General features: G+C 42.8%; 1 protein-coding gene across 5 annotated transcripts in view; it reads right to left on the reverse strand.

Annotated features, from left to right (window-relative positions):
- The window catches only part of SMARCA2 (SWI/SNF related BAF chromatin remodeling complex subunit ATPase 2), a 1,363,970-nt gene extending 1,344,794 nt beyond the window's left edge, over nucleotides 1-19,176 (reverse strand). For 4 of the 5 annotated variants that reach the window (XM_069228509.1, XM_069228519.1, XM_069228497.1 and 1 more), the window contains exon 1: nucleotides 19,043-19,176. The gene's annotated coding sequence lies outside the window, so the exon portion shown is untranslated. Of the gene's footprint in view, nucleotides 1-18,822; nucleotides 19,012-19,042 lie in introns of those variants that run through there. The other variant, XM_069228487.1, reaches the window with a different exon arrangement.
- Nucleotides 19,177-19,842: the final 666 nt, after the last annotated feature.

A 19,842-nucleotide genomic window follows, 5' to 3' on the forward strand; every position in this document is an offset into this window, starting at 1 on the left:
GATGACTTGCTGAAATGTCCTTTCTAGTTGAAAGACTTAAAATAAAAGTGGAAAAATATACTGCATTCTCCCAGTTCATCCTGGCCTCTTATTTATCATTAGCCCTTTTATAAGGCCTGGTCACAGCATCCATCAGCATAGTCTGTATTCCATATGCATCCCTTTGCACTCCCAAGTTAATCAATTGTGTTGATAACCAGTCTCTGAAAAATAAGAGAGTGGGTAGTATACTAATAAAACACAACAATGTCTTGTGAATTAAATTCATCTAGGTACTGGCAAATAACAATACAACATTTAAATTATATCACTGTTCTGAGCACTTGCGCATCTGGAAATACCTGAGTGTAGAATGTTAAACTAATGACCACTTCACAGGTGTGGAATTTAATCAACTATCAAGTTGTCCATGGGACAGGTTGCTTCACAAATCTACTTGTCCTGTAGAAAAATCCACTTGTCCCTTCGGTGACATGTAGTGCAGTGACAAATTATAGCATCAATCTTATTATCTAAGCTCTGATAATAGCCTCTCTGATTATGCCAGGGCTCATACTAGATTAGGGTTTGAATAATAGCAATTCCGTTATTTTGAACATCTTTCTGAATATCTACATACTGGGACTGGAGGCAGCAGTATTCAATAGTTCCAGGGTTCGAATGTCCTTTTGAGTCGGTGCAAAACTACTAACTTTCATATTTTAGGGGTTTCCACCAGCTCTTCTCTAATTTTTCCCATACTGAGAAAGGTTGGAAATTTACTCCTGACTAGGGCAAAAGTAAAACTTCTTCCAGGGTTGGGAAATAAGTAACCTGGGTGAAATTTTAATCAAGCTGAAGAAATTGGAGCAATTTCTGTAATTACGCATTACTCTTGTAATGCAAAATTATTGACATTATGTGAATATCCCAGCTTGCATAATTAAGAGTAATTTGGGGCAAAAAGATCCTAGTGCAGGAGCACAGCAACAACGTCGATCTAAGAGAGGGAGTGTCTGCGGTCTACTGTTCATATTCCGTTGTATTTGGTCCTATTTTCATTGCGCAAAATGCATCCTGTTGCCAATTTTGCACTATGGGCCGGAGGATGCATTTTGCACTAAGAAAATAGTGCTAAATGCTGGATTACTCTTCTAAAGTAATTATGCATAATTAGGAGTAATTTTGCTGTAATTACACTAGGGATAATTACACCAGTTACGGATCCTGCTAGAAAAAGTGGTTGGAGGGAAAGTGAACTTCTAAACGCTCAATAGATTTTCACATGAGCAAATCTACACATGCATATTTGCCTGTGCTGAAATGCAGTTCACAAATATTTTCAAGGAGTACGATTTCATGGCCTACTTCTGTAAATTCTTGTGAATTTATGAAAGTCTTAAATGCACACTCAAGCAAGGACATTCAATATGGGGGCAATTTTGTGACTTTCTTTAAGAATAGGGCGCCTAATTAGGTCTAGTGTTAACCAAGGCCTTTTGTTTTATTAAAGTTCTCTCTCTATCTGCCGGCTGGCTTCACTGTGAGTGACAGCAATTTTGCCTGATCGCAAGTAGCATATCAGCACACAAAGTTTTGTTCAGTACTTAGAACTACTGAGGCAATGTGTGCTTTTTGAGACCAAAAAATATCTTTGTTTTTTGCCAGTGTTTTTTTTTTTTTTTTAAATAGTGGTGAGGGACCAGCAGCTCCTAAAACAATGATGTTTTTACAAAAACCATGTCGAAACAAGACACTCATTGACAAAACCAAAAGGACGATCTCCGATGTCAGACCTACTGTAGATACTAGTTACACTGATTTTCCATTATGAATATTTTTGGAAACACTAGCAGGGATCAACACATTTTACTAAATGGTGCTTCAAAGAAATGGTACCCATAATGTCACAGTAGTTTAGCAAAATGCTTTCCCCTCCCCATGTTGCATTTTGTTGTGAACATTTTATTTGAAAGCAAAGAATCATTTATCTTGTTTTCAAGCTTCTGCAAATATTTGCATCTAATCAGAGAGCATTCTGGGAGCACTATACATAGCCCCCCTATATTGTTAAACTTTGCAAACGTGGGTATACGTTTGTATACTGGAACCACTGTCAGTTGTGCAGTCCAAATAACAACATGTCCTTAAAGCGCTCACCCTAATAAAGGCTTTGTGTTACCGAACCATAAATACAAGTTCAAACAAAATTAACATAGGGAAACCAATATTTCTTCAACTGTAGACAATGCCCTTCCCTGATCCATAATGTGGTACTGTAAACTGGCATCCAAAGGGTTTGTGCTGCAGGGTGTTGGGCCTACTTGTCCCAAGGACAAAATAAACATGAAAACTTGTTTTCCTTGACCCCAAACAATCTGTCGTGGGCACCGGGGTATTGGAATTTGTAGGAGGCTGGCCCTCTATGTAGTGTGCAAAACCAGGTACCACTGAAGGGGACCACTTGGAAAAGGTCTGCTCTAGAAAGTTTAAAGGTGGTGCCTTGGGGTCCCCGTGCTGAGGTCACAAGGGGTGAGGGATCCTTGGGGCAAAGCTGGTTCTTTGTTGCAGGGCGGCAGCTGCACAGCAAATCCGTGAGCCAGAGGCTGTGTGCAAAGATTCCCTTTGGATCTAGAGGTCGGTCTTTTTGAAGGTTGCTTACAGGACAACGGGGGCACTCTGGTGGGAGGTCCAAGGTGTTCCAGAAGTCCCTCGACTGGGGCTTACTCCAGGTCCTTTCTCAGCTCTGGGCAAGACGGTTTTCCTGGTGTTTGACTTCAGCTGACCAATACCCAGGATATTGGCACGATTTGGCCACTGGAGGGCGCAGTGTCACCAAACTTGGCACACTTGTGGAGTTTGTCCTCCTGGACGTCGGTGTGTCGTCGGGTCCAGCTGCGACTTCCGGTTCAAGAGATATCGGCGGGTCAGTGAAGTGACCCTCGCTGGGTTGCTGGTTCTTGGGTTGTTGCAGAGTGGTATCTCCACTCTGGAGGGAGTTCTTGGGCAATTGGTGAAGCCTGGAGGTCCTCTGGGTTTCTTGAGGTCAGTCCAGTGCCCAGCTTCTCCGCAGCGATGATGGTCGGGTTCTGGGTGCAGCAGGAAGAGTTTGGAGCTTTTTCTTGATGCAGAAGGTCTACAGTTCTCATGCCTTGGATCTTCTTGGTGCTGATCTTCTGTGTCCTTTTTCCGATTTCTTGGTCTAGGAATGCCCACTAAATACTGAATTTAGTGGGCATTTTGGGGGGGGAGGGGGGAACTGGTATTGTCCAATGGGACACTTACCTTTGGGTGGCTACACCCACTATAGTGACTACTTCCTGTGAAAAGGGTCTCTTTCCAAAACCTAATTGGCTATTTTACTTTCATCTAAGATGGAGCAAAATTAAATGGAGGGTCCACCTCGCAGGCAACACCTTAGGGGTGGTGCATGCCAGGTTGGGCCACTTCTCCTTCCTTCTTTGTGGTTTCTCGCCTTTGCTCCCGCCAAAATTGGAGGTCAGTAAAGGGGGAGGCCATCTGCTGCTAGCAGTAGGCTTGGGTCGAGTTTCAAGGGCTTCAGCCCTTTGAAGCCCACTGCTGGGGCAGTGCACATTCCAGAGGGAATGGGTGTTAGCTCCTCCACCCAGGAATGGCATTTTCTTTTTTTTTCTTTTTTTTTTTTTTAAACAAGAGAGACAGTGCCCTCACCCAATGTTTGTATATTGGCTGTCTGGAGGTGGCATGCTGGATAGAACCAGTCAGCACCCAGGCCAGGATGGTTAGCTTTTGCAGGGGGAACCTCAAAGGTGACCCCTGGGTACATTTAGGGATAAATCCAATACTGGTACCAGTTTGGATTTATCATTCTGAGTTGTTTGATACCAAACAACCCAGGGTTCAGAGTGCCTATCATGTAGCTGGGAAACTCGTGCTGAGCAGTGTCCAGCACATGTATTAAAATGGCTACTCTGTTCACTCACTATGACCCAAGTTTGGGAAGGACACAGTGGGGCCATATTGCTCATGCAGCTATGCCCTCACATATAAAATGGAGAACTCTGACTTAGGGCTGTATGCCTGCCAGACGGGTGTCTTACCCATAGTAAGTGCAGTGTATGGTAGACAGGGCACACAGGCAGTGTGCCATGTCGATTTTGTGTTTTAGGTTTGCACCAGGACACACAGCCTGCAATGGCAGTGCTGGGTACATCTGGATGCATGGCCTTAGAGGGTGGCACAATCAGTGCTGCTGCCCTCATGGGCCTACACACAGTACCCCATGCCCTGGGCACATAGGTACCCATTTACAAGGGACTTTGAGTGGTAGTTAAGGGTATATCCAATTGTGCAAATGCATCAGAATAGTTTTAGAGAAAGAGCTCTGGCCCTGGGAACCTGGTTAGAGGGGGCCTTGGGCACTACAACTTCTAAGCTACATCAAACATCAGGCACAATGTGGGGGCTAACCCTGTCAAAAGGAGGTATTTTCTCTCAGAATTCCACACCCCTGCTCCCTGGTGCTTTTAAGTCATTCCCATAAGAGTCCTGCATTTAGGGTAGAAGCCATACACAGAAGCTTAAGTTAGACATGTTGATCATTTTTACTCTACTCAGACTGCAGCTCAGGTTACAAGGAAAAAAATGGTTAAAAACAAACATCACATTTGAGAACAATTAGATGCCATAAAAACAAACAACTGCAAAGAAAAAAAAACTATGGAATTACATAACCACCAAATAACACCACTTCAAAGGGAAAACGGGTGTTCGAGAAGTTCTGACCCAAATCACTACCGACCATTCATTCACAAGCTAGGACAGCACCAATGACAAAACTCTTCCAGTCACAAAGCCTGCCACTTGTGTGGGTAAGCGATTCAGTGCCCCGCATAGAAGCAAGTAGTAAGTGCTATACGGATGTTGCAATACACTACAAAAGTACAAGTCAGGAAAGGTTCAAATCCTAAAGTGCAGAGCAGCAGCAACAACTGCTACCAACACATTTCCGGTCAAAGTTAGTTCGTTTTTTCTTTTTACTTTTTTAAATTTACTGTTGGGCAGTGCTCCATGTACTTCAAATGCTGGTAAAGGTAGGTTGTGGTCAACATTACTACAATGCTGCGGGTCAGCAAGACGGGACAAAGTGCCCAGGAATCAGCCAGGCTTCTCAAACACTCCAAGCAGCCTTAAAGTAGTAGGGCGTGGTTTCATTTTCCTAGCTGGTGGAGTTCTGCAAACTTTCATCCTTGAATGCTGATAAAAGCAGACTGGGGTCACTTCTTTACAATAGGAACTGTCAGCAGGAAGGGACCAAGTGTCTACAAATTAGCAAGGCCAGCCCAAAGCATTGTCATCAGCCTTAAAGTGCCAGGAGATAGTTTGATTTCCCCTGTCTGACAGAGCCTGGTGTACTTTTGGTTTTGCTTATGCTGTTAATGGCAGACTACATGTCATATTTTTGCAATGGGAACAGTTAACAGGATGGACCCAATTCCCTAGGATTCAGCAAGACAAGCCTGAGACATTGCAATTTGCCCGACAGTTTTATGGGATGTTTGATTCTGCCTGGATAGCAGTGTTCAGCTTATTTTTATGTTCCAATGCCAATGGAGATAGACTGCATGTCAACTCACAATCTGAAGGGTCCAGCAGGAGGTGCACAAATTCCTTGGGAAGAATGAGGCTAGCCGGAGACACTGTAACCAGCCTTACAGTAGTAAGGGGTAGCCTAATGTCTGCCAATAGTGTATGGGCCGAAGTCCTGAGTTCCAGGATGAACAAGCGAGGCAAAGACTATTTTCTCCCAAAACAGACCTGAGCTGCAGTATCCAAAAGACTGAATCAACACACTGCTAGCTGGAGCTGTTTTTAGAGAGGTTGAATTTGAAGTTATTTCGGACATAAAATAACACCTATTGGTTACTACTGTTTTAGTTCAAAGGCTTCTTCCTAGAGATAGGAGCAGAATTAGAAGGGGTCAAAGCGGGCAATGGGTGGTGGGGGGGGGGGGGGGAAGGGACAGATCAGAAGCAAAGTGCAGACATATACAAACAAGCATTTACAATGCATCGGGTCTCGCGTTTGCTCATGTTAGAGCTGATCGCGTTGTAAACTCCTAACCCGACTTTTCATCTATCGGGCAAAAGTGCATTTATGTACATAACCCGAAAAAGTGAAATCAAGTATGTAAAGCCCTTGACTTCTGCCAAGCGCGATCTGGCTCGTAAATTAGAGAAAAAAAAGTCCATGAGCCCGATGGAAAACAGCGAGCCTCGCATGTTTTCTGTACTTGGTCGCTGCGCTGGAGGAGGGCTAGCCACCGGAAAAGGCATGACTTATGCGTGTCTTCGACTAATGAAAGCAAGCAGATTTTATTAGGGAAGCCCACCAACCAATAAAAAACACTGATGTGAAATTGACAGGGCTCCGAGCCCTTTTCTAAATACAAAAGAGTCTCCCTGCGAAACGCATGCGCAAGCGCATGCAACGCAGGCTCGACCCTAAAAAGGTGTTTTTAGCAGGCTCACAGGTTAGAGAATATCTGGGCTAAGACTGAACTAAATGAGAACTACCAAATTGGTGCCATGCTGCTGCTTTAGCCGAAACAATGGAAGCATGTAAACTCTCAGTTCACCACCTTGCCTCTTTTTTAGGTATCCTTTTTACAGTCAAATTTAATTTACTTCTAATAGTAAAAGTGGAAGGTGTTCTGGGAGGAAATTCTAGAAGGTCAGGGGGATGGCTCCTTATGTAACTTAAAAAGAACAAGAGTTTCTGGGATCTAAAAAAAAAAGTACTGGGTTTGCACTGAGAAGTGAGGTCAACAGGATTACGTAAGGCAGGCCGATCTGCTCCTGTACTGTCAGGGTAGCAATCTGTCATGTGCTTTGTCTGACACCCGCATGTGCAGGGTCCCAGTCTGGCTAGGGACTGAGACATGCCCATCCAGTGCTCACTCAACTCGTAATTGCCTGTCTTTGGGTTCTTGAGAGGAGCTTGAGGTGTGAGCCCCTGCTCAAAATTGTGTTTTTCTTCGGCCTAGAAGAAGTAGGTGAAATGTGGGCCTTTAAGGTTTCCGCTCAGGTTGCCAACTTTGACTGCTCTTCAACTCCATTGCTCCTTCATGCAGTATATTTACTCAGCAGTAGACAGTAACATCACCTTTAAAAAAAAAAAAATAATAGTGGTACATGGCTACTGCTCATACCAACAATTTATTTTCTTGCCCCTTTGGCATCCTTTTACTTATTCAAATATATGCCTAGTGCATATCTCTATATGGATTACTAGGCCTTCTCTGATTGACGACCTTTTTGGTGTATACGTTCACAGCATCCTGGGGCCCCCTATGGCTAAGCTGGTACTCAGCATATATGTGCATGTATGGTTTAGTTCCTTTATGCAATTATAATGTGCATTTCCAGCTCTCACATACCTTCTACCATCACACTGCCAGGCACTGTGTCTCATAAAATGACAACTACACATCAGTGATCATCCCTTGTGACATGAAAAGCTCCCCACACAGGCTTAAAACAAACTCATATTCTTCCAACTATATACCCAACACAATGTAGACATTAATAACTTCTCACACAGGCTTAAAACAAAAACGCACATTCTTCCAACCATATACCCAACACAATGTAGATTGCAATCCCTGTGGGTATGCACTTCAGCACCACATTAAGCACTATACAAATGGTACAATACAATACAATGGAAAATCTCTCTCCCATCGAAATTAAACAACATGTCAGCTGCAAAAAATGCAATTTTAACATACTACATGGAGTAAGTGGTGTGAAATAGATTATGAGTACACAATGGGAAATCATGGAAAACCAGCCAGCCAGGAGTTACTGTTGAAGGTCATGAACACCGAAGACATTCTTCTGACTTCAGCACCATTATTTGCTCCTGGTATAGGGTTCTGTCAAAGGAGCACTGCAAATATATAAACTTCCTGCACACTGCTCATCCACACCTGCAAGGTTTGAACACTAGTTGGTCACATTTGGTATTTTCTAAGAGTGTGCCAGGATGCAGATTTATAGCATAGGAAAACTACAGAAGTATTCCTTCAAAAGCCACGGTCTGTGTCATGCTAGCTGCAATGACAACCTGTCCAACATTCTAGCAACCTTCCAGGGGTTTCAGAAAGTGTAGCTTTTTCTACTATTCAAGGCGGTTCAAAAAAGGTATTGAGGCAGGCTTTGAAAACGAAAGGTAAAAAAAATAAAAAAATAAAAAAATAAAAAAAAAGGTACAGCTGGTTTTAGGAGGGCAAATCACTGCCTCCCAAAGTAGACTTCTACAGTGACAATTGTTAACATAAATGTCTTAATTAGAAATTATTACTGAATGTTTATGTATTTTTGAATATGAAAAATGTAGAAAATGCTTAACATAGAAAAATAATGTGCACGTTTGAAATTGTGACCTCAGAGAGCGGTCGCCAAGATTCACAAATTATATTTAAAGAACTAACATATGTGAAATATTGAAAATGTATTAGACTAACGTAGTAGTATGTCATATTGAGAGATATAACTCATGTTATGCATTATATTGAAGAGCTCAATTTAGCCAAAGTCATGGCCTAGTTTTGCCAGGCCTTGTGCAGAAGCTGAATATTAACGTTCAATGAAAAATGCTGACAAACCAAACTAACAACAGTGAACTGCTCATTGTTTATGAAAATTTGCTTAGCTGAAACCTTTGCATGAACCGACGGACAGGAGACGACAGAACTACAATGTATCAAGGTGCTCTGAGTGTACTTTCCCAGGACTCGAACAATAGAGACAATGACTGAAGAAGAAGATGCAACATTTTCGATACCTGACGGATGATGAGGACATCGCAAAGTAAACCAATCACCTACATGAGAACTGTACAATATTAAAATTCATAGATTTGGAGTAAATTTACTATTGGATAGAGTCATAACTGGTGATTAACCGACCAATTAGGAACTGGGGGATAATCTGAGTGACTTTGATATAACAACGTGACAGAGGGGATAGTTTCAGACCTTATTCCAAAATGGATGCGATATTGAGGGAGAAGATTTGGGATTCTGTCATTGGGCACACGATCTTGAGAGCCTGATGTGATGCTGATTGACTGATGACCTCGGGACAAAGACTGACTTTGTTGCTGATCCATACCGAGGATAGGTAGATATGACAATGTGACTGAATTAACTATTGTGCCTTTTCTTTCTAGGTACCAACTGCACTGTCTAATAGTTTTCTCTTAGCTAGATTTTTTTTTCCAAATTATGTTCTAAACTATTTTCACATGAAGTCCCACATACTGATGCTAATCTGGGTTAGGTGAGGTTCATACCTTATGACATTGACAACACAGAGACAAATTACTGACGAACTGATTTGCTGAACTCTGCTACTTATATTGACTTATTCATTCCTGATTCGATTGTGGACTTACGCTACTGCTTTAGAATGTACTCTGATGCAAGTTTTGATTCAGTTATGTTTTTAGCGCCTTTCAATGAATTAAATACAGATTTGTTGACTTGAATAAAGTTTGAACTAATTCCATGACTTAGTATTGTAACTAATAGGGAATAAAATTACTAAAACGTATAGTGAGTTGTGGTTATTCATGACTGGAGGGTCATGGGTGTTATGTTCTTGTTTCCAGGGATGGGGAATTCCTATCGCCTGGGACATCTTGTTTGGGGTCAAGGACAACAAGTTTTTATGTTAACTTTGTCCTTGGGACAAGTAGGCCCAACCCTCTGCAGCACAAACCCTTTGGCTGCCTGTTTACAGAAAGTGGAACTCTCTGCAGTTGATGTAATATGTTTCCAAAAGATAATGCTGTTCGAACTTGTATTTATGGTTCATTATTTGAAAGCCTTCATTATTAGGGTGAGTGCTGTAAATAAATGTTTTAAGGTTACACTTCACTACTGACGTTGGTTCCAGTACAAAACAAAAAAAACGTCTATACACATGTTTGAAAAGTTTAGGCTATGAGGCTAAGTATAATGCTCCCAGAATGCTCTCTGATTAGATGCAAATGAAGTGTAATTTAATAAAATGTGTTGATGCATGCTAGTATTTCCCAAAAATATTTCTAATGGAAAATCAGTGTAACCATTTTCAACACGATTATGGGGAGCATGAAAATAAACAAACACTGACAAAGCCAACTGATCTGACATACTTTTAGTTTCATCAATGCGTGCCTTGTTTTGACATGGCTTTTGTAACACTTTGTTGTTGTGGGAGCTACCAGGCCCTCAACATTGTAACAAACACTGTCAAAAAAAAAAAAAAAAGTTTTTGAACTTTAAAAGCACACGTTGACACCAGTGGCATAACAAAGGCCCCGCAGCTGCCCTCCTTCAGTGAGTCTGGACAGGGGGCTCCTCCATGTTCTTTGCAAAGGGGCACCCTCCAGTTTCGTTACGTCACTGACTGCTACTGTAGTTCCCGACACTGAACAAAACTACTTTGTGTGCCAATATGCTCCTTGTGGAAGAGCAGAATGCGATCACTCACAGTAAAGCCAGCCGAAAGAGAGAGAAATAGAAGTTTAATAAAAACAAAATGTCTTTGTTAACACCAGACCTAATTAGGGACCAAGACCCACCTGTAGGTAGCTTTTTTGCATGTCGCAAACAGCGACTTGCACTGTTTGCGACGTGCAAAAAGCACAATGCGATGCACAAACCCAGTTTTGCGATTTGGTAACCTGGTTACCAAATCGCAAAACGGGTTTGCGACTCGCAATTAGGAAGGGGTGTTCCCTTCCTAATTGCGACTCGCAGTGCAATGTAGGATTGTTTTGTGACCACGAACGCGGGCGCAAACCAATCGCAGTTTGCACCCATTTCAAATGGGTGCTAACACTTTCGCAAAAGGGAAGGGGTCCCATGGGATCCCTTCCCCATTGTGAATGTCACTGTAAACAATGAAACGAAAACGTTTCATTTTTCGTTTTTGTAATGCATATCGTTTTCCTTTAAGAAAAACGGGCTGCATTACAAAAAAAAAAAATAAGAAAAAACTGCTTTATTGAAAAGCAGTCACAGACATGGTGGTCTGCTGTCTCCAGCAGGCCACCATCCATGTGAGGGCCGCCATTCGCAAGGGGGTCGCAAATTGCGACCCACCTCATGATTATTCATGAGGTGGGCATTTGTGAAGCCCTTGCGAATCACAGATGATGTCAGGGACACCATCCTACATTCAAATTTGCGACTCGCAAATTGTGGGTCGCAAATCTGAACCTACCAACATGGGGCCACAGATTCTTAAACAAAGTCACAAAAGTGCACCCATGGTATATGTCGTACCACTATAAAATATTTGTGAACTGTATTTTAGCATGGGTAAATACGCATGTGTAGATTTGCTCATGTGAAAATCTATTGAGCATTTACAAGTTCATTTTCCCTCCAGCCACTTTCTTCCCAACCCTGGAAGAAGTTCTAATTCTGCCATTGTCAGGAGTAAATGTCCAACCTTTCTTATTATGGGAAAATATTAGAGAGAAGCTGGTGAAAATCTTTAAAACATGCAGGTTATTAGGTTTGCAGACTCAAAGGCATTCCAGCCTTGGAACTATTGCATACTGCTTCCTCCAGCCCCAGTATGCAGATCTGCAGAAAGGTGGCAAAATAAGGAAATTGCTACAGTAGGGATTGAAACTGCAAGTATTCAAGCCCTACTATGGTAGTAGCCCTGGCATAATCAGAGAGGCTATTATCAGAGCTCTTACATAATGAGAATGCTGCCATAATTTGTCACCACACTACATGGCACCAAAGGGACAAGTAGATCTTTTTACAGGACAAGTAGATTTGAGAAGCCACCTGTCCCGTGGACAAGTAGATATTTTAATAAATTCCACACCCATGTGTTTCATTGCTGATGATGACTAATGTTTATTGAGTTGCGTATTAATCATTAGTGTATCAGCCATTAGCCTAGCTAGGATACTCCATGTGAATCTAAAGGCTCATTGACCTATACGCGTCCCCTTGCAAGTTTACTTAGTAAGGACCAGGCGCGCTAGCACAATCATTACAGATGGGAAATGAGTTTGGTCGAATTATACAAATCAGTTACGTTTAGAGAAAAGAAATTACTATAAAGGGTTTTTTGTATTGATTCCAATGCTGCTGATAAAAAGAAATCTTATTAGTGTGTACTATGTTTATAGTACAAATGTTTTGTTTACAAAATATAGAACACAAATACACACAATATAGACTATTAGCATTCCTACTGATACACTAAAAGATCTCTAAGTCTGTTAATAATAATGTGATAATCTTGCCCTGTTTTATTGATGCCTATTCAAATACTACTAACTTTGTGTATACAGTTTAACTTGTTGGGTGCCTTGGACGAGATCACCTCGTCCTGCACCCAGGAACTGAGGAGAGCGCTACCGCTCCCCCATTGGCCCCCCACCCACACACCCCAGTCGTGGATGGAAGGGGAATCCCTTCCCCTTCCACCCCCGACCCCCCCCCACCCCCGTGACACCAGCGCACAATCTCGCGCTGACAATCACAGATGCCTTCTCCCAAGCTGAGCTTCCAGCGCCATCGGAAGAGAAATGCAAAGCATTTCTCTTCCGATCACGTGGAGGAGGCCGGAGAGGCTTCAAAGGGAAGGAAATGAATTTCCTTCCCTTTGAAGTCTCTCTGAGCGTTTTAGCAGCCGGATTGCAAGCAATCCGGCTGCTAAAACGCCCACTAGACACCAGGGATTTATTTTTTATTTGGAAATTGGCATAAGGGAGTGACCCCTTGAGCAAGGGTCACTCCCGGGGGGCATTTTTTTTTAAGGCCTTTTCTGCCCCCAGGGTGGGCAGAAACCTCTAGGCACCAGGGATAAAATTTATTTTAGGCCAATCCACAAGACCTAGACACACTGGAAACTAAACATCTGGGTGATTCCAGGGTGGTGTGTTTCACATGCACCCTGCACCATTTCTGTACCCACAATCCCCTGCAAACCTCCAACTTTGCTGGAAATCACACATTTTTCCCACGTTTTTGTGATGGAACCTTCCGGAATCTGCAGAAATCCACAAAATTCCTACCACCCAGCATTGTCTCATCTATACCAATAAAAATTCTGCTGCACTTGTCAGCCTAAAAATGTTTTTTTTGCAAACTACCCTTTTGGACCCCCTTTGTTCCCCCTCAATATCGACATGTTTTTGGCTCTTCCGTTTCACAAGCACTTGGCCCATCTACACAAATGAGGTACCATTTTTACGGGGAGACTGAGGTGAACATTGGGTGGTATGAAATGTGTCCCAGTGCGGTGATCCCACACAGAAATGTGGGAAAAATGAAAAAAAAATTAAGCTAAATTTGAGGTTTGCTGAGGATTCTGGGTAAGAAAACATTGGGGGATCCACGCAAGTCACACCTCACTGGACTCCCTAGGTGTCTAGTTTTCTGAAATGTCTGGGTTTGGTAGGTTTCCCTATAAGGCTGCTGAGCCCAGGACCAAAAACATAGGTGTCCCCCTGCAAAAACAGGTAGTTTTGTATTTGATCATTTTGATGTGTCCACGTTGTGTTTTGGGCCATTTCCTTTTGTGGGCGCTAGGCCTACCCACACAAGTGAGGTACCATTTAATCGGGAGACTTTGGGGAACGCTGGGTGGAAGGAAATTTGTGGCTCCTCTCAGATTCCAGAACTTTCTGTCACCGAAATGAGAGGAAAAGGTGTTTTTTTTTGTCACAATTTTGAGGTTTGCAAAGGATTCTGGGTAACAGAACCTTGTCAGAGCCCCACAAGTCACGCCATCTTGGATTCCCCTAGGTGTCTAGTTTTCAAAAATGCACTGGTTTGCTAGGTTTCCCCAGGTGCCGGCTGAGCTAGAGGCCAAAATCTCAAGGTAGGCACTTTGTAAAAAAAAAAACCTCTTTTCTGTGAAAAAATGTGAGGTGTCCACGTTGTGTTTTGAGCCATTTCCTTTCGTGGGCGCTAGGCCTACCCACACAAGTGAGGTACCATTTTTATCGGGAGACTTGAGGGAACACAGAATAGCAAAAACAAGTGTTATTGCCCCTTGTCTTTCTCTACATTTGTTCCTTCCAAATGTTAGGCAGCGTGTAAAAAAGACGTTTATTTGAGAAATGCCCTGTAATTCACATGCTAGTATGGGCACCCCAGAATTCAGAGATGTGCAAATAACCACTGCTTCTCAACACCTAATCTTGTGGCCATTTTGGAAATACAAAGGTTTTCTTGATACCTATTTTTCACTTTTTATATTTGAGCACATAAATTGCTGTATACCCACATATAGAATAAAAACCCATTGCAAGGTGCAGCTCATTTATTGGCTTGGGTACCTAGAGTTCTTGATTAACCTACAAGCCCTATATATCCCCGCAACCAGAAGAGTCCAGCTGAGGTAACGGTATATTGCTTTCAAAAATCTGGCATTGCAGGAAAAAGTTACAGAGTGGAGAAAAATGGCTGTTTTTTTTTCACCTCAATTTCAATATTTTTTTTATTTCAGCTGTTATTTTCTGTAGGAAACACTTGTAGGATCTACACAAAGGACCCCTTGCTGAATTCAGAATTTTGTCTACTTTTCAGAAATGTTTAGCTTTCTGGGATCCAGCATTGGTTTCTCGCCCATTTTGGTCACTAACTGGAAGGAAGCTGAAAGCACAAAAAATAGTAAAAATGGGGTATGCCCCAGTAAAATGTCAAAATTGTATTAAAAAATTGGGTTTTCCAATTCAAGTCTGCCTGTTCCTGAAAGCTGGGAAGATGGTGATCTTGCCACCGCAAACCCTTTGTTGATGCCATTTTCAGGGGAAAAAACCACAAGCTGCCTTCTGCAGCCCTTTTTTCCCATTTAAAAAAAAAAAATGTTCACTGTATTGTGGCTAATTTCTTTGTTTCCTTCAGGGGAACCCACAAAGTCTGGGTACCTCTAGAATCCCTAGGATTGGAAAAAAAGGACGCAAATTTGGCGTGGGTAGCTTATGTGAACAAAAAGTTATGAGGGCCCAAGGGCAAACTGCCCCAAATAGCCAAAAAAAGGCTCGGCACAGGAGGGGAAAAGGCCTGGCAGCGAAGGGGTTAAAAAGAGGCAAAGTCTCAATGATGCATGAAATTTAAAGTTGTTGTGCTGTGTGTACCAAATGTTGGAGAATCTGGTTTGTTTAAAAACAAAAACAATAAAAATGTGTTTAAAAAAAAAATAAAAAAGAGGCAAAGTCCTCTTCTGTTGGCCTTCTCTACCAATTTTTGCTCCAATTATGATACAGAATGCAAACATGCAAAAACTCACTAGGGTGACAATGCCAGTTTCCCTTTAAAAATGAACGAGTAATGTATGTAATTTATCAAGAAAGACTAAGCACTCACAAATCCAAAACACATTTCTACTTTACAAATGCATGGTCTCATCCTGCCCATTTTGTACACATCATTCAGATATTTTTTTTTTTTAAACTGTTGTTTGTTCATAAGGGAGTGACCGACCTCTTAACATCATTAAACAGTTCTCGTCAAATAACAATAACTATTTTAAAACATTAGAAACAGAACACACCATCAGCACATCACTATAGTTTTGGTGAAAACGATCTATTTATGTGCTGGTTTAAAGGATAATCACGTGATTTACAAGGGTCAATCACGGTATTACCAAAGAAAGAACACAGATAAACCGGACACAAAGAACCAAACAGGTGTATATGCAGAAGGTCCAAGCCAGTTGGGTACAAGTGCTGAGCGGTCAAGATTTGAACTTTTTACAATATAAAATTCATCATTCTCAGTCTCGTTAGTGTACAGTTCACACATTTCCTATAAGAACCAGGTATAAAATTAAAAAATACGGAAGAAGAAAAACACTGCAGTTCATTTTACTGAGACACTGCTAGCAGCTGCAGAAACACAAGACTTACAAGAGGCAAAGCAGAAACCAATCTATATAATAATTCCAAACATTACAAGGCCTTCTACATATCCTCCATCCCCCCACACCAATGCAGAGAATCCATCCGTCAACAAACAAGTAATGGTGTAAATACTGGAATTGGATGACAACCACGAGGAACTGTTCGCAGTACAAAACATTTTATCACGCTTTATCTTGTTGCGCCATTACAGAAAATGAACACAGATATGCATATCAATATTATTTCCAATATAAAAAGGGACAGCCCAGCCCAATAATGGAATATACTTGAATTTTCCATAAAATGGCACAAACCAGCAGGAAAAAACGAAAAAGAAACCAATAGGGTATAAAGGCTCCTAAGAGCAATTACCCGTGTTTAAGATTAATTCAAGCAATTCCAACTTTCTCGTTTCAGTTTTTTAAGTAGCATCCCTAGGCTGCAAAGTTATTCTGAGACATGCCTCCCCACCACCCCACCCCACCCCACGGCAGTGAAAACAATCCTCATCAATGTGGCACACTAAATGACAGGTCAGTACCCTATTTGAATCAACTGCACATGGCTGATCACACAGTGAAGGAAAACCCCTTATAACGGCCTTAACATTAACTAGAATATGTGAAAGTTTAGCTTGTTTTGATATTGCAACCCTTCTGCTGGGGCACTAGTTAGCTCGTGCTGCTGCTGTCTGTTCATTGAAACCCTCAAGCAAGTTCTAATAAAGGTAGGGAGGGAGCTGGCACAATTTTGAAGAAAGCGAAGTTAGGCTGCATGGTTGACTACTATGACTATAATCTGTTGAAAGTTTGAAGACGGTAACTGTGAATACAAGTAAGCAGCAGTGTACACGCACCACAAAATTAAAAGAGAAAGTATTTGTAAATTTAAAAAAAGTCAACTTTCATTGAATATTTTCGTTCTCCAAAACGCGGTGGTCTACAGAACGGTCTATAGTAATGTAACCTCTGGTACCGGCAAGAGAATTCTACTACTCAAAATAATAAACTCTCAATACACTCAAAAAAGGTTTACAAAAAAGGACTAGTACACCGTGTTAATTAGCTTGTGTACGCGTCTAAGTTCTTTTCTGTCAATCATTGCCCTTGCGGTGAACAGATTTAATCGCAAGGCCTAAATTATGATATTCTCTATGGAGAAAGGGGTGTGCTCGCACACAAAACATCAAAACCATTCATTTTGTCCGATCTCAATAAAAGATGACAACATGGTCGTTAACTGCATCCTAGGCGCTGCACTCTGATCACGAAAAAAGTGTAACAGGACAAAGCTGACCCGGGTCAACCAGAACGATAGGGTGATTATGCTCCTGCAGAGAAAGTGTGCTGCAATTAACATGACAGTACTCAAAGGCACGCAAGAGCAAGATTCCGATCAATCTCGCAGCGTGAACGCAACATGTCAAATGACTGAAAAGTCAATGCCAGGCGCAGGTCTCACGCACAGCAAGTGCCCGTTATAAAAATAAGTTTACGCCACACCTGCGCGGTTTCCATTTAAGTGCTTCTATTGTACGGGCACAAAGGTACACTAGTTAAGTCACTAAGAATACTGAACTACAGTTAACTACAGTGGTTGTACGATGTGCAAGGAGGGCTGAACGTCAACTCACATCTTCAATTAAAAATCACGTCGTATGATCACTGGAAACCCTGGGCACCATGCCGTAAGCAAGCAGCTGGCTTACATGTTCTTGAAACGTTAGTTAAGGGAGATTTGGCAATGCTCGGTAACTGTGAAAGGGTTTGAACTGTTGGCAGGCCGGCACCCAGTGCGCTAAGTAGAGGGCCGCAGTGCAGCGGGCACTCGTTTCCTTCTTCTATCACTGTAAACAGGTAGGGGCAGCAAACTCGTGGGCAAGCTGTCTCGATACCCACGAGAAGCTATGAATATAATCGGAAACGTGCGGGGGGTGTTTTGCTTCTATGGCGACCGAGCGTGATTGGATCCCGTACAACGGTATACGCAGACAGCGACTAACAGAGGGGCGATTGGGGGTAGGTGAATAGGTGAACGCAGCAAGTGTCCCAGATTTGATTTTGACATCCTTCAAGGTAGTGCGCTGGGGTTTGTAGCCTCGCACTTCAGGGCAGACGAAAGGGTAGTCCTTCAAAGGCTTCCGGAAGAAGCGATGATATTGTCATGATAGACCGCACATCATGTCGGGCATCCCAGTTACTGTATATATTAGGGGCAGAGAGCACGAACATGCAACGCAGTTACAATATAGATGAAGGGGGCAAAAGTGTATAAATTCAAGCTACTGCACCCGACTATGCCAACGCAGACTCTCTGACTTTTCACGCAGCCATTTCTGAAAGTTGGGACGAGGACACTGGGTGAGAGGCGTCAGTGGGGGTTTGTATGCAACCAGATCGAGTAAAAACTGCACCTCAGCGCTGTTTACAAGGGACGCACTAGAGACAGCCGAGGGTGCCTACCTTATCAGGTCATGCTTCAAGAACGGCAGTTGCAGGATACGGGGGCAGTAACCAAGGCCAGACTAACAACGTTTGCAAAAGTAACGATTTGGGACACTAGCTAACCAGGAACCCCACAAACAACATCAGCATTATAGAACAGTGTGCGTAGGGAACAACTATTACTAGCCGTATCGGTCACCTGGACCCAAGCATTCCCGTCGTCACTTTCGGCTCTAACAAATTAACACGTTAGATCTTCCAAAATCCAAACGAATTTGTACGGGTGTGCTTCTACGGGAGTGTCGGGCTCGCATATAAGCCACACTCCTGCAGAGCACCAAACCCAGTGTGGTCGTGTAATGGGGTATACCAGCTTCCCCCTAAGGGAATTAACAGAACTGTCCAACAGTGTGCTCGCCCTACTTCCAGCTGTCCTGCAAAGTCGGAAATCGGGAGTGCCAAACACCAACATGTTATTTCATACCTCTTCTTCCCTGTGTGGTTTTATTAAGTGCGTGTTTGGTGAGTGGCCGGCCACCGCTCTGCCAGGAGACAACGTACGGTGTGCGGGTGGAAGCAAATTGCCCACGGGTGCCCACTGGCAAGCCAAGGATGGCTGGACTTTAGACAACCCCTGAAGAACCAGTCCCAATAAACGAACGCAGTAGATCCCACCCTTACTGGCGATAGGGCTGACAAATTACCTGGGCCTCGGGGGCGGTGCCTCCAGCTGTCCCCTCTCCCGAACACCGCTGTTTGTCTAGACGTGCCAGACTGCAAGCAGAGCGGCCCCGTCCGCCATCCAGCGCCGTTTCCTGTGTGTAGACCCCGCCTCTTCCTAGGACAGACTGAATAACACTTATCTTGATACCCCCGGGGTACCGACTAGAGAGCGATTCTTTCAGGTCACCGAGCTGGCGCCCCCGGGGTATGAGTAAAAGGCGGTCGTTTCAACTTGCACTATTTCAGAAAGCTTCGATCCTTGAACTACAAAGCTAAATCGCACCTTTCTTAAAGTATTGGAACGCGCCTTTCACGTGTGATGAGATCAGGCAGGTCGGTTTCCGACCGCTCTGAAACTGAAACTGCAAGCACCGAGTTTTAATAAGAGCTAGCGTGCTAAGTATTTATTTTGCTTATGTGTGCTAGTCCCATGCCATGTTTTGGTGAGCCTGTGTGTGACATTTCATTGCATCATTTGTGACACCTTTAGCGATATTTTATTGCGCATTACACAAAGTAGTATATCCATGTATTAAACAAGCATTAGCAAAGCCACTAGGTCTCGCCTCTGCAAGAGCTATTGGCTTTACCAGTGTATTTTAGCAATTTTATACACTATTCTGGATACTATTAAGTATGGATAAAAGTAAGAGGCATAAAGGAAAGTGGCGTAGAGTGGCGTGTCATGGAGTGCAAATGAGTGTTGTGGAGGGTCTTGGAAGGCGTAGAGTGTCATAGAGTGGAAGGGCGTAGAGTGGCGTAGCGCAGAATGGAATCGTAT

This window comes from Pleurodeles waltl, chromosome 1_1, assembly GCF_031143425.1.
Source record: "Pleurodeles waltl isolate 20211129_DDA chromosome 1_1, aPleWal1.hap1.20221129, whole genome shotgun sequence".
NCBI classification, from domain to species: domain Eukaryota; kingdom Metazoa; phylum Chordata; class Amphibia; order Caudata; family Salamandridae; genus Pleurodeles; species Pleurodeles waltl.